The following is a 14400-nucleotide window of genomic DNA, read 5'->3' on the forward strand; positions in this document are numbered from 1 at the left end:
AGAGCATATTTTTGGTTTATCTTGCTTAATGTTTTGATTAAACCCTCAGAAAACAATAGAAAAAAACTTTTTTTGTGTTTGGTGCTGAAATCCTGTTCAAAGGATGACATTTTCCAAAGAATTCTTCATGTACAAGTAAAAAAAGATTATATGTCAAAAATTCTTTTATGTATGTAAATCCAATACATTACAACAATTGTTTGAAAGCGTGCAGATTTCATGACCACACAATCTCTAAAACAATGCGTTTCATATATTTTGAAATAGTTTTATTACCATGAAAATATGCATGTAACATTTTTACTGACGGAAAAAAAATGAAATAAAAATATTGTTTATAAAATATTAATTTTGTGATAAAAAAAACCAAAAAAAAAAAAAAAAAAAAAAAAAACCAAAAAAAAAACCATCAAATTAGGAAATCAGACATTTTGAACTAAAAATCTATGAAATAATATTGTTCGACTCCGATGTAACAAATGTTGCGAGTATGAGTTGATGATTTAATTTCTTGCTGAATTGTTAGTCTGTTATACATGATACTAGTAGTTGTTCTCGTGACTTCGTTTTATTCCCTTATTTTTCGAGGTTTAACAGTGTTCTTTATCATGGCGTCTATACGTACTTTCTAACATCTATTTCACTTATAAAAACACAACTGGTAAAATGACCTTGCGACCCGAAAAAAATATCTGTGCATTAACGCAGACGGCCAGCGATAAAACATTCTCAAGGACCGTACTTATACTGAATGTCAAATTGAAAACACGCCAATTTCATTTTTCAAGGTCACCTGTCTTCAGCCAGAAAAACAAACTACCCGTTATTGACATTTTTGTTTATCAATTTGACAATTTAGTTGTAGTCCCTTCCTCGAAGACCTGTCATCTTGAAAACTTACTTCATAGAATAAATTGAATGCAGTAAAAACCCATACATCTGTACAATTGGTATCCTTTTATTAATGAAATGCATTTAAAGCCTTCGAAAAAAAATCTTTAAACAAATTTGAGTGCTGAGATAGTATGGTGAGAAGAGATAATTTTTATTTGTTTTATACTAGGATATAAAAACAAGAAGTTTTTCTCAAGTGCATTTTATCAAAATTTTAAATGTTTAAAAGAGTAATGAAGGGAACCAAGGTTATAGCGGTAATCAAAAGAATGTAATCCAGGGACAAAGACCAGACATGGAAAACAGACATACACAACAAAGAATATAAAGTAACTAAAATCATACATACAAAGTAACAAAAGTAAATGAGTAACTCGGACTCCACTAACAACTGGGAGCATGGACCAGGTGCACCGGTAGGATAAGTGTCCTCTGCTTTTCTAGAAACACCCGCCGAGTTGCTCATAAAAAGTGAAGTCCGGGGTAGACAAACGAGGAAAGGAAAACTATGACCCGTTGAATACATCAGTTTTCATGGTGCTGATGGATACACCATAACGATCCACGAGTTCATGATGACGACCATAAAACTTCTGTAGTGATGACTTCAATCTTGTAGCAATATAGCCTTGTTCCAGAAGCCTATTTGTCGGAGTTCTAGCGCAATACAAAAAGTCTGCGTAGTTTCGGCAAGCTCTGGCATAACGTATGAGTTGTGATATGAACAGAGAATGTATTCCAAAACTCACAACCCGTGATGCAACCAATAATGAATGCGGGCACAGATCAAAATGACGATGAGATGGATATGCTCATACATAAAGTAGACCAAATGAGAAAAAAAACTGCCATCAATAGACAAACTTGTATCAACATAACCCTGTTCCAGAAGCCTATTTGTTAGAGTTCTAGCGCGATACAAAAAGTCTGCGTAGTTTCGGCAAGCTCTGGCATAACGTATGAGTTGTGATATGAACACGACATACGCAGGAGCCGAATGGATGTTGCCACAGATGAAAGGAAAGTTGACAATTCTGAATGAAAAGTCATCACGTTTGTCGTAAAGTTTTCCTCTACCATCGATTTCTAAGTGTAGGTCAATATATGAGGCTGACTTCACAGTGCCTGTAGTATCCTTTATCTCAAGTTCTTTTGGGTAGATGCGATGTATCAAATCCCCGAAATTAGGATTGTTCAAAGATAATATGTCATCTATATAGCGGAAACTGAGATTGAAGGATCTAGCCAAACGATATTCTTTTAAAGGCACGTCTCGTAGCATTACCAGTGTTTCTTAGACCAACAATTTATCACAATAATATCCTCTACATATGCAACTATTGTATAATTGAAACACTATGTATTACCATTTTTTACTGAGGGTTATTTATGTACGTAGACTATTTCAAAAATAAATACAATGAAAGCTGTCTATACCGAACATTGTAAAATCCAAAAAACTTTCTTAACCAGGCACTTTTTACAGTCCTCTTGTATCAGATTTTATATATTTTTGAACCTTGGTTAACCGAACACATGTATAAACGGAACCAATTTTAAAGTTCAAAAGGGATTTGGTGTATACAGGTTTCATTGTAAGTACAAAACTAAAAAAAACAGGCACATTCATGGATAATTATTAGTCTATGTATACAAATATTACTATCTATTGCTAGATTAAAATAGAAAATTTAAGGATTGTACATAAACTTTGTGAAGCAGATATACAGAAATAATAGATGAAATAAAAGGTCATTAATAAAAGTGTTGATTGGTCATTAACCTTTTTGAGCTTACATTTCTTATACATATCATGAATAATTAAAAATAATATGAGAACGAAAAAGAAATGGAAAATTAGAACCGCCAATTTATGAACAAAATGAGTTTTATGTCATGCCCTTCACGACAAGGAAATGAAAATTAGGCAAGAAAAAAACTGACGTCATCATGATGAAGAATGAACATTTTAAAGACAGACAATACTGGAAGGTGCGAATTTTATGATATCACGCAACAATGTTTCAACAGTGACCTTCATACTAAAAGCACGGTAAAATACTCGAAAAGTAAAGGTATTGAAATTATCATCGTAGGGAAAACAGATCGAATGTTAACACACACAAAAAGAAAAAAACACAAACAGGTTATTCAACGAATTAGAACAGACAAATTATAACTTTAATATGATTTGTAAATAAGCTATCTGATTGGTTGGTTCTTATTGAGCAGGTCAGGGGTTTTTGTGATTGTGATGTCTCTTCACTCAGCGATTGCAATAATCCAAAACAAAAAAAAAGTTTTAAATTCTGTTTCAAGGAATTTTTCTATTTTAATAGGTTATACGCGAAATGATCTGCTTTGGGCCAGTTGACAATTTGTAAACTATAACAAACCTAATTGTATTGTTTAGCTGGTTCCAAATTAAGAAATATTCCTTAAATGCGCGAGAGAAAACTTCACATGACTAACGACCTTTGAAATGATAAAACACTTTTGATTCACTTACGTTGGAAAGACGTGTTGACAGAACACGACGACAATACATCAAAATTAAAAAGCGAAATGATATACATTAAGATTTAATCAATTGTATTTCATCCTGAAAATAATGAACATATACACAACCCCTTGGTTTCTCAAGTTTAAATGTTCAACTTTCTGCTTTGAATTGCAGTATCAATAAAAACAACTAGTTATCGGATGTACTACTGAATCTACATTGGAGTCGTTCTAATATCCGCAAAGTTTTATCTAAATTCATGATTTCTTATACTTGAATATTTGACTCTGATTGGTCATCAGCTAACATATTATTTAAAAAAATAAGGAAGATGATTCATTGAGTTCAGTCATCAACCCTTTTAAATAAAATTAGCACACAAACAGTATTATCCTCAGTTGTGCTCTTGTTTTTAGTTTAAAAACAAAACAAAAACAAACAAAAACAAAAACAAAAACAAAAAGCAACTCACAAGTTAAATTTTAAAAAATATCACTCATTTTAACATTGCAAATCCCTGTATGCTGTGTAAGTATTTAAATCAACAGCATTAGAACCAAATACATAGGAAGATCTAACCTAACAATAAATTGTATACAAGTAGAATTTGGAAAAAGGATGCCATATTCAGCTCTAGCGCAATACAGGGAATGTCAAAAGAAACGTTCGTATATACATTTGTAGATTTAACAAAAAATAAGTCCGATAAGAGATTCACCTTCTTCTAAAAAAGCAAATAATGAAGTAACAATTTTCTTTGTAACTACAAATGTAGTAGAAAATACAGAAAAAAAACAAAGACGAAATTCTAAATGGAGTGATAAGACTGAAACCCACTTAAAGTTATGAATAAAAGAGGAAAGGTACTTTCCCGTGGTCTTTTCTGAATATTTCATAACTGATTTAAGGACTTTTAACAATACAACGTGAAAATATTCGAAACTACTTAAAATTTTGCGATATTGGGAAGAAGGGTTTGTCAACGTGACAATGCGCATGTACATTAATTTATTTCTAATTTATGATGATGCAGATAAATTTTCCCCACTCAAACGACGATTGAGAATGTAATTAAATTTGCGTAATATTCTGCATATTTATCAGGGGCAGTGATCGAGTTTCTGCGTGCAGATTCTCACGCTAGATGCACGAAGGAAAGGCTTGGTGTTCACGATAGCTTTTCGCGCAATCATATAATTTGTTGATTTTTATTCATTGTAACCCTTGATAATGTGTAGTAATTAAACAAACAACATAGCTAAGATATTGTTAACCGAAAAACTTGGTTTACATCGGTAAACTACTCACCTCAAGAACTAGAGGTGCTTAAAATTTGTTGACTTTGTACTGGTTTCCTGTTTCCTTCCTGCCACGAGATATTTTATTACAAGCAAATTCTAGCATCGCTTAGCAATACGGAAATAACAATTATATACAAACAGTAATAGTACATATTTCGAAATGCTGTTAACGTGTTGACGAGTTGTACGGAAAAATAAAAAAATACCAATCATATCCATTTATATATTGCAAGCGATATGCTCTACACGTTTTCAGGGAGTAACCTCTCGTCAACAGCATTAGAATAAAATACATAGAAAGATCTAAATCGCCCCCCCCCCAAAAAAAAAAAAAAATACAAACAAACAAAAAACATTGTATACAAGACGTACTCAAAACCAAAGTTTATCACTGAAAGGTACCACCAAGTGCAATAAACAGAATATAGTTCAATTCAATACAAACACGCCATGGTCACCAGTACAATGATGAGCCTCAGTGTTTTAGGTATTTTGAAATTGATTAATTTGTTGAATAAAATCTGATATAATTTAGGGTCAGACAAGTCTGACTACTGGGTTGGTGAATAGCCTCGAGGACAATTGGTCCGAAAGCAGTGGCATCGACCTAGTTGTAAAAAAGAACTATATACCGAACATATATATTGAAACTTTCGATATGCTCTACTCGTGGTTCAGGGAGTAACCTCTCATCAGCAGCATTAGAATCAAATACATAGGAATATCTCAACCCCCCAAAAACATTGTATACACGAAATATTGAAAACAAAAATTTGGGAAAGAGGAAGCCAAATCCATCATTGAGAGGTTCTACCAAGTGCAATTCAAGGAATGAATTCTCAATGTTTTAGGTATTTTGAATTTTGTAAAACTGCAAATTTTGATAAATATATTGAATCAAATCAGATATAATTCGGGGTAAGACAAGTCTGACTACTGCGTAGGTGAATACCCTCGAGTGACATCTCATCAGCATTAGAATCAAATACAAATGTACATAGAAACATTTATTGTATTCAAAAATTACTCAAAACAAAAACTATCGAAATGTTTAGAACAATTCAACAGTTATCTAGCAAATGAAGAGACAATTGGTAAAAACAATTTTCAAAATTTCATTTTAAAGGTTTAAAGATAAATGAAATACCGACTGACAGAAACAAGAACTGACTCCGGATCAACCAACCGCCATACTTTCCGGAGATTTTGGTATGCCTTAACTTGGAAATCGAGAAATGCAAATTCCTACCAAGAAGAAGAAAAGAGAAAACCTGGCATATTACATAACTAAGCAAAAAAGGGCATTATCATGTCTTGAGAAACAAATATTAACAATAACCGGCAAACCAATTGTGCAATTGTTCAAATGCTGCCTATATTCGCCATTTAAGGTTTAAAATCACCAGTTTAACATCTACGAAAGGAATGACCAATGATTACTCTTCATCACTAGGAACTGTTTGCTTCTATTTTAAGCTTACAAACTTTGAGTAGAAGTAAACTCATCTCCTATGCAGGAAAGGCATGAAAATTAAGTCGTTTCTCTAAAAAAAACTAATATTTTATCTCCAATTTTTGATATTTATATCATTATCTTTTATATATTTGATAGGGAATTTGATTAATAAATTCTCAATGCAGGATAAGCGACAGAATTAAGCCGTTTCCCTGTAAACTTATTATATCATTTTCGCTTATTTACACTTTCGTCTTGAGCTCCAATCAATTTCATGCAAAAAGAAAAAAAAACACACAAAGTCGTTTGATTTGAAATCTGTGCAAACAAAAGTTAATCTAAAAGGCATTAATGGATAATAATTGTATCAATCTAGGACATACTACAGGAATATACTTCTACACTAAACAACATAAAAAGGTTAGATAAGATATTTACAAAGGTTTTCCTGTATTAAGACTAAACCAGTCATCTCAAGCCATTGGGTGAAAAAAGTATACTACATGATATGACAAATTCTGAAAATTATTTAAAAATCTATAAATTAACTATTAAAGAAAACTATAAATAACCATTGAACAGACAACAAAGGCGAGACACAATATTCAAGTATGTATTATTTAACAATACTACATATCCGGAAACAAGTATGTAATACAAAAGAAGAGTTACACTACTGGAACGACCCAAACGAAGACCAATCAGATTTTGACCAATGCAGAATAAAGGAACTGGACGTTTTTCCACTGGATTTTATATACAAGGGTTTACCATTTGGGATTCCCATTATAGGACTGACAACAAATTATTCTATACATAAAACACACAATTACCGCTAAAACAAAACTTTGTAAATGAATACCAATGACTATATTTATATACTTTCTTAAGACTGTTAATATTGTCTGAATCACTGGTAAGAGGAAATGCGTCTCAAAAGGCATCTTACCAATTTTTTTTTAGATATCAGTCCTTGATTGAAAAATACACAGTTCAACAAACGATCACATACACATTAAATACAGCCTGATTATATGCATCAATATGTATAAATACTAAAGATATAAAAAACAAGAACGCACACAGAATACTAAAACACTTGCAATATAAAATTCCACAAAAAATGAAGTGACATTATGTGCCCGAAAAAGTAAGCGTGTCCTTCTTCTCCAAAACGAACCTTAATATTGAAGTAAGTGAAATCCTGTTAGCGTCAAGTTCGAGAGGTTGATATCAAACTAAAGTTGTGAGATAAAACTTTCCCATCGGTCAATCAAACTGTGATGATGTTTACACTTCTGTAGCAACAAAGGCAGATTTTTACACCACTGTCTGAGAAGCCTAGTTGACAAATATCCTAATAGTACGAAATACAATGTACATGCAAGACGGTTTAATTTGTTTTGTTTATTGTTTGTTTATTGGGGTTTAACGCCCGAGCAGCAATATTTCAGCTATATTCAGGCGATGAACATGAAATGGGTGACAAAATGAACATGAAATGATGATGATGAAATGAAAAGAGGGATGGGACACAAGGATAATAGGGACGAAAAATTTGGATTGCCACTAGAAAAAGGGAGGGATGGATAGGGTCGGGCAATTTAGCCTCCCGTGGCGGAGAGCTGAGGTTCCTACTACTATTGAATACCACAGCAGGTTCTTTAATGTGCGAGGAACGTGGCATCTTTCCCAACACAGTGCACCACTATGGTTTAGGGTCAGATTTTCCGTATTATAGTCTGACAAACTCAGCATGTAACACGCAAGGGGTACCCCATTCCACCTTCTGGGGCACACAACCCAGTTGCTCTGTGGGCAGAGCGCCCTAGCCCCCGGCTAGGGTTCTGGGCACTGTTTAGTCGCCTTTTACGACAAGCTTATCGCTGCTGCAGGCCTATTCTTTTGACACCCGGACCTGCACGGGGCCTGTTAATTTTAAATACATGCTTCATAGCCTGGAAAATAGTATTCTGCCAGATTGGTTGTTTAATTGATTGAGTTTTATAGATACTTTTTAATATCAATTAAAAAACTTTCGACGAGATGCGTCATTTGATTTCTAGAGTACAGTGAATTCAGACTATTTCTAGAAATCAAATTATAAAGTATTTTCAAAATCATACACGCTATGAGCAAACTCACCAGTAAAACATTGAAATAAAACAATTTTCCTAATTACACCCAATGTCTACGTACATTTCCACACACCAGAGTAAAGAAAGATTTCACATCCAAAACTACAAAACAGGTTCCTCTACGGAGCCCTGATAGGGACATACAAAGAAAAAATGATAATATTTTGTGCGCACATAATATTATTGTTTCTTTGTATGTCCCTATCACGGCTCCGTAGGTTTCCACTGCTACAAAATTTGGAAGAGGACAAGATGAAAGGTGGAGAAAATATAAAAGATCATAACATCATGTAATGAAAGATCTACAGGTTATAAACAGAATACAAAATGAAAGATTGGATAACACCTGAAGCCTGGAATAAAATAGAACATATAAGAAAGGCAAAAAAGAAAGTAAATGATGCTGAATCCTGCAATGAAAAAATCAAAACTAATATAGTGACATACATAAAGATGTTAACATAACAACTGACAGAAGGAATTACATCGACAGCCTTTTCAGAGAAAAAAAAAACAGTAGAAGCTCGAATGATGCAAGGCACACTTTTCAGAATAACAAAAGAACTAATTATCACCCAACATCCCTATTAAAGATAATCTTGAAAATTTATTAACATATAAGGAAAGACGCTGGGTAGGGCACTTCAGTGAAGTTTTAAATCGACCACCACCTCTTGAAGAACCTAACATTTCTGAGTCTGAGCACGAAATCAAAATTAAAATCGAACAATCAGAAATTCTTAAATGATTAAAAAGATTGGTAAATGGTATAGTAGCAGGTAGCGACGAGGGGAATGCAGAATTTTTTTCAAAACTGATACCAACTTGACTACAAATGTTTTATATCCGATTTCCAAAGTCACCTGGAATGAAGTTGTTATACCCCAAGTTTGAAATAAAGGAACAATCATCAAAATAGCAAAAGAAAGAGTATTACATGTTTGCAACAACTTAGGAGGAATCACACTCTTATCTTCACCAACTAAGATCATGGAAAAAATATCATCAAGCGAACTTCAGAAGCCACTGATAGAACTCACAGGAACGAACAAGCAGGATTCGGAAAGAGAAAGGGTTGTACTAACCAGATTTGTATACTCAGAAATATTATTGAACAATGAATTGAATGGTAAAGACAACTCTTTATTAATTTCGACTTTAGAAAAGCTTTTGATTGCATCCATAGAATCGTATGGTATTCCAAAACACCTCATTAATCTGATACAGGCATGTTATGTTATCTTTGAATAAATGGACTTATGGAAATTCAAATGAAGACAGGGATTTAGCATATGTCTTTTTCCTATATTATCATTTGTTGTTCACCTTCTATGGCCTCAGTGACGATAGTTTTTACAACAATATAATTGCAACCTAATTAGCATATGCCTTTTATCGTGCCTAATGTTTGTTTGCTCATCTTGTACTCACTTTTACAACAGTATAATTCTAATCATAAGATTCTTCATGTTATAGCCGTTTTTTGATTGGTCGAGAACGTCTTTGCCAGAAAGTTCATACTTGCATAAATTTCGCCAGATTGCTCATACATGCAATAAAGTCAGAAATGTTGATTACGATATGTACATGGAATATACACTTTTGTAATAACTGTAATCGCTGAGGTCGTAAAAGGTGAAAAAAAGCATAAAAATACACAAGAAGGGCATATGCTTATTAAATTGCATTATAAATAAATAAATTCTGGAAAAAACAGTGTTTAATCCTATAGTAAATTCAATGTACATATCGTATTAACAAGCATGGCTACCGTCGCTTAGACAAAATAGAACCGATTAAATGCGTGAAAACCGTATTATCTGAATTTGGTGTTAATTATGAATTGGTAGTTTAAACCTATTTATTTATCAATCTACGTAATTTCACGTCAAGTCAAAACAGTAAAAACAAGACTAAATTCGTCTCTTGCAATCATGAAATGATAATTATTACTGACAACATATTGGTTTAGGTTCATATGTGTGAAGAAAAATGGAGGCTTTAAAAAAAAAAACAATGAGGAAAAAAATGAAAATTTAAATGGTTTTTTAGTATGTTATATAATTTTTGACAATTTAGTGAGAGTAATCAAGGGAACCAAGGTTATAGCGGTAATCAAAAGAATGTAATCCAGGGACAAAGACCAGACATGGAAAACAGACATACACAACAAAGAACATAAAGTAACTAAAATCATACATACAAAGTAACAAAAGTAAATGAGCAACTCGGACTCCACTAAAAACTGGGAGCATGGACCAGGTGCACCGGTAGGATAAGCGTCCTCTGCTTTTCTAGAAACACCCGCCGAGGTGCTCATAAAAAGTCAAGTCCGGGGTAGACAAACGAGGGAAGGAAAACTATGACCCGTTGAACAAATCAGTTTTCATGGTGCTGATGGATACACCATAACGATCCACGAGTTCATGATAACGACCATAAAACTTCTGTAGTGATGACTTCAATCTTGTAGCAACATAACCTTGTTCCAGAAGCCTATTGGTCGGAGTTCTAGCGCAATACAAAAAGTCTGCGTAGTTTCGGCAAGCTCTGGCATAACGTATGAGTTGTGATATGAACAGAGAATGTATTCCAAAACTCACAACCCGTGATGCAACCAATAATGAATGCGGGCACAGATCAAAATGACGATGAGATGGATATGCTCATACATAAAGTAGACCAAATGAGAAAAAAAAACTGCCATCAATAGACAAACTTTGTGACAAGCTTAACTTTCGAAGGCTCAATAAGTAACCCTATGAAAACAAGAGATGGGGTCACTAAAAGACTTGATGACTTTGAAAAAAGCATGAAATTCATAAATGAAAAGTATAAAAAAAAAAACAGAGAACGCGTCTCAGGGGTTGAAACATTCAATAACAGAAGTCCTATAAAATGACAATATGAATGCTGAAGTCGAAGAGTAACGAAAAGATTTTTCCAGACTCAAAAATAGGCACATTGATTTACTAACTAGATCAATGAGGCAGAACCTTATATTTTCTGGGATACCATTGTTGAAGATGAAAAATCTGACAAAACCGAACAAATTGTGAAAATTTCATGGCAAATATCTGAAAATGAATCTCGTCAAAGATTATGTCGGGCCAATAGTTTCGGGGAAGAAAAATGTATTTGGGTTTAAGTCAGAACTTTTGTTTCCGGAATTTAGAAGTTTTATTACTAAGTATGATTCAATCTGTTTATCTGAAACAAAACTTGATGGTTTAGATGAAATTTCTGGAGATGGCTATAAAGGAAAGTATCTTGTTATCAATCAGGTGGAATGACATTTAGTTTTAGAGAAGAGTACTTACAGTGTTATGAAGCTATTGAAACAGATTGTCCTTACAGTAGGACAACCGGAAGTGCATTTTCCTCCAAAACGCCGCCATATTGGCTTCCTCAGCAACCATCTGTGATTAGATATTTTCCTACGCATGGTCTTCCGGTTGTCCTATTGTTATGTATATTGGTTTAGTAATGAAAGTTTTTTTTTTTAATTTTGGACAGCAACATTCTGTGTGGTTCTATATACGTTATTTTATGTTCTTTGTTGTGTATGTCTGTTTTTAATGTCTGGTCTTTGTCCCTGGATTACATTTTTTTGATTAACGCTATGACCTTGGTTCCCTTGATTACTCTCCCACTAGAATACACACGTTATGTTTCGAGTAACTCTTTAGAGGAATTTGAATCATCAGAATTACATGAACTGAGAAATGATTTTGAGTTTTTTTTTTTTGTTTATTAGGAGACTTTAATTGCGGCACAGCCAATTCGACAGATTACTACGAGGTATACAATGATTATATCGAACTAGGATTTTTATTCACCTACTAGATGTATATGTCTTAGATAAATTTAATGTCCCAAGACCACGGCAAAGTGTAGATGCCTATACAAATTCTTTTGGAAGAAAACTGATAGATTTCTGTAAGATTTTTATGTTTTTAATGAATGGCAGATATGCATGAGACAGAGTAGGTACTGCTACTAGTAAAAACGAGAGTGCTGTGATTATTCCATATGTATTGCATACTTTTTTGTTTGCTGTGGTGCATACTTTTGACGTTTTACTTTTTTATTGTCCAAGTGCTTTATCACTTACTGTAAATGATACGAGTGAATATAGCAACACTAACCCTTATCATGTTCACGATTTCGATGATGTCAAAATTAGCAAATGGAAACATGAAAAGATAAACGATTATAGACAAAACATTGATTTTTGTATGATTGATGAACTATTGTCTATTGTAAGAATGTGCAATGATAGTACTGAATATGTTAACAATCATACTGTTGATGTTACCACAAATGTCGCTAGTATTTTACTAACATCTCCTATGAATATGTACATTTCATACGAATAAAAAGCTGACAAGAAAAAGTGCAATAGTATACATTAAGATCGGTTTAACAATGACTGTAAGAAGGCTAAAATATATAGGAGAGATAAAAGGTTGTTTACTAAATACACATTATTAAAGAACGCATACGCCGGAGCGAGAACTTGTACAAGTCCACTATGGACAGCGCTATTAGACTATTCAACAAAGAGTTACAGTTTAAAATGAACATTTTACACACAAAGAATCTTAGGGGATTTTGGCGAATACTCAATTGTGATAAGAAAAGAGATCGCAGTAACATAGCAATTGAAAGTTTTTTTTTCTTTTTTTTTTCAAAGAACTGAATCAGAATTCAAATACTGAAGGTATGTTTAATCTAGAAAATTACATTGATGAAAATACTATGAATAATATATTGAATGAACGTATATCTAACGAAGATATTATGAAAGCGGTAAATAACCTTAAAACCATAAGTCTGCTGATGATGACTTAATTGTGAATGAGTACATTAGTTCAACAATTGATTATATGATAGACATTTATGTTGAGATATTTAACCTTATTTGTGATACAGGTATGTTGCCTGAGTCATGACTAGTGGGCAATATTGTACCAATTTTTAAAAAATAAAGGAAATAAAATGGACCCTAATAATTATAGACCAATTACACTCTTGTAAACACTAGGTAAAGTGTTTATGTCTGTTCTTATTGCTAGACTAAGCATTAATGCGAAGATGCGAATGGTATATTACTAGACTCGCATCAGAAATGGTAAACACCAGACCATAAAAGACCAGACCATAAGTCTGCTGATGATGACTTAATTGTGAATGAGTACATTAGTTCAACAATTGACTATATGATAGACATTTATGTTGAGATATTTAACCTTATTTTTGATACAGGTATGTTGCCTGAGTCATGGCTAGTGGGCAATATTGTACCAATTTTTAAAAAATAAAGGAAATAAAATGGACCCTAATAATTATAGACCAATTACACTCTTGTAAACACTAGGTAAAGTGTTTATGTCTGTTCTTAATGCTAGACTAAGCATTAATGCGAAGATGCGAATGGTATATTACAAGGCTCGCATCAGAAATGGTAAACGCAAAAAACTTGCGTATCAGTTTTCTATATTCGTTCATTTATCTGAGTAACTATGGATATGGATATTAACTTCCTAGAGGATTTTTTTTTTATCACTGTGGGTTTTCAAATGTTCGGATTTAAAAAAGCTGACAAATGGATATGTGAAAGCATTAAAAGTCGTCTTATTGACCATTTCATACAAACATGTTTTTCGTTTATTGAGAATTTCCCCCAAACTCTCCGCTACCGAATATTTAAATCAGATTTATATTTTGAAAAGTATTTATCATTGCTGCCATTTAATATGTTATACATTTTTTGTAAATTTATATGCGGTAGTCATCAACTGCCTGTTGAAATCGGAAAATGGCGGGTATATTAAGAAATGATAGAAAATTTAACCTTTGTAATTCTGGTGACATTGGTGATGAATATTATTATATTATACATGTAAACCTTTACTAAATGAGAGAAAGAAATGTTTATCTGTATTTTACTATAATAGACCTAGAACATACAAATTTGAAATATCATTTCAATCTTACAAATCTAGTAGTTTTAGAAAGAATATGTACGCTTATCAATATAATCAATGTGAAAGTCAGTCCTCCAAGTTAATACTTATCTATATTCATTTTTCACAAATGCATAAT

The sequence above is a fragment of the Perna viridis genome, chromosome 1 (genome assembly GCF_037379345.1).
Source record: "Perna viridis isolate PV_CMFRI_1.1 ecotype Kerala chromosome 1, ASM3737934v1, whole genome shotgun sequence".
Taxonomy (NCBI): Eukaryota; Metazoa; Mollusca; class Bivalvia; order Mytilida; family Mytilidae; genus Perna; species Perna viridis.